Genomic DNA, 2,194 nt, shown 5'->3' with positions numbered 1-2,194 from the left:
TCAATATGAGCACTAAGTTGAGCACCCAACTGAGTAATGGAGTCCACCTCATGCTTTCCTCCTCTAGTAGCCTTCCGAGGTCTACTATATTGTGAGTTATGGACCGCCATTTCTTCAATCTTGTTCCATGTTTGATTGTCATCAACTTCGGTGAAAATACCATTTGATCCCTTATTGAGAATGTTCCAGGAGTCTTCATATAGACCATTCCAAAATTGTTGTACAAGGAACCACTCGCTAAGTCCATGGTGTGGACAAGATCGACAAGTGTCCGTGAATCTCTCCCATGCTTCATACAAAGATTCCTCATCCCTTTGTTTGAACCCGGTGATTTGGGCTCTCAACATGTTAGTCTTTTCCGGAGGATAGAATTTCTTGTAGAAAGCAAGTGCCAATTTCTTCCAAGAATCAATACCAAGAGTAGCCTTATCTAGGCTCTTCAACCATTGTTTCACGGAACCAATCAAAGAAAAAGGAAATAAGACCCATCGGATTTGGTCTTGAGTAACTCCGGTTTGAGAAATTGCATCGCAATAGTCACAAAAGGTCTCCATATGAGAATGAGGGTCTTCACTAAGCATCCCTCCAAATTGACTTCTCTCAACTAATTGTATGAATGCGGATATGGCAATGAAATTACCGGTTAAATGTTGTGGTGTAGGAGTACCATTTGGTAGCTTCTCCTCGGTTGGTACGGAATGTGATGAAAATTCAGGCATTGTGGGTTGATTTTGTGGTTGGCTTTGTATTGGGTTATCCTCTCCTTCTCTTGCAAAAGGATTGATGAACTCAATATTATTTGGTTGAATGTCCACAATCTCACCAATACCTCTCAAAGTATTTCTACCAAGTCCTCTATTGTTGGTCAAAGTCCTTTCAATTTCAAGATCAATGGGTAACAAGTTACCTTGTGATCTCCTAGACATGCAAAATATCAAACAACTTGAAAACAATTAGAACAAACCTTGAGGAGATTAACTTCCCCAAGGTAAAGAAACACACAACTAAAAACAATTCAAAGAAAATCAAATCAAGTTAACACCGTCCCCGGCAACGGCGCCATTTTTTGTTCGATAGGTTTTAAACTCGTCGTCAAAAGTCACCTAACCAAAACAATATTTATAACTTTACAAACTACTCTTAGTAAAGAGGCAAGTAAAGGTCGGATCCCAAGGGACGGGTATTGATGTAGAATTTTCATTGCAAATGGTTGTGTCTAAGGGTGTCACAATTTGGGTTGAGATAGGAGATCAACTAAAATAATCAACAATATAAAAGTAAAGTAATAAAAACAAGCTAGATGATTAAAATGATATGTAAACAATTGATTAAAGGCACTAGGGTATCATGGGTTCATAGGGGATTCATGGGAGTTGATCATACAAACATGTTCTCTACTAGATGCAAGCACTTATTGTTGTGATGGGATCGAGTTAGTGTATATCTTACAATCCCTAAGAAGGTTTGGGCCCCAGAGCCGAATCGATTAGATTGTACAACACCTACAAGTCGACTTAGTCCTTCCTATCCAACTATATGCATGGTCTAATGAGACTCGAGTTGGTTTATGTCTTACAAGTCTCATTGAAAAGATAAGTGATGGTAAAAAATGCAAGGATTCATATGCTCGCATTTCATCAAACATAACATGTGCATAAGTTGGAATCACAACAAGCAAGCAAATTAATTATGAAAACATATTAGATTAAGCATGAATTAATCCCCATGTTGGTTTCCTCTAATTCCCCATTAAACCTAGCAAAGGAAACTACTCACTTATTATCAAGTTTAACATGCTAACAAGGTTGTCAATCATACTAGCAAGGCAAAACATGATGAACAAATGAAAATGATTAATAATTAAAAGGATTAAGAGAGAATTATACCTATGAAGATTCCAAATAATAAAGCAAAGAATAATAGAAGTACTTGATGATTGATGGAAGGTTGTCAATCCTCCAAATAAACCCAAATAATCTTCTAATTATCCAAAATAAATGATGAACAATAGAGAAATTAAGGAAAGATTAAGAAATGAGATTTGTATTAAGACTAGATTAAGAGTTGATTATAAGATTAAGATGAGATTACTAATTGATTACAACTAGATTAAGAGAGTATTAATATTGCTTGCTAATCTAGGTAGTACAAAGGGGTATTTATACTAAAGATTAGGGTTACTAAGGGCTTAAAT

General features: G+C 36.2%; 1 non-coding gene across 1 annotated transcript; it reads left to right on the top strand.

Annotated features, from left to right (window-relative positions):
* Positions 1 to 240: 240 nt before the first annotated feature.
* On the top strand, positions 241 to 347 carry LOC141637475 (small nucleolar RNA R71). Its single transcript, XR_012541802.1, has one exon. It is a non-coding gene; the product is annotated as a small nucleolar RNA R71 (small nucleolar RNA).
* The last annotated feature ends 1,847 nt before the right edge of the window (positions 348 to 2,194 follow it).

This window comes from Silene latifolia, unplaced genomic scaffold, assembly GCF_048544455.1.
Source record: "Silene latifolia isolate original U9 population unplaced genomic scaffold, ASM4854445v1 scaffold_112, whole genome shotgun sequence".
NCBI lineage: Eukaryota > Viridiplantae > Streptophyta > Magnoliopsida > Caryophyllales > Caryophyllaceae > Silene > Silene latifolia.
The sequence above is the reverse complement of the archived record's forward strand: the minus strand, read 5'-3'. Positions and strand labels throughout refer to the sequence as shown.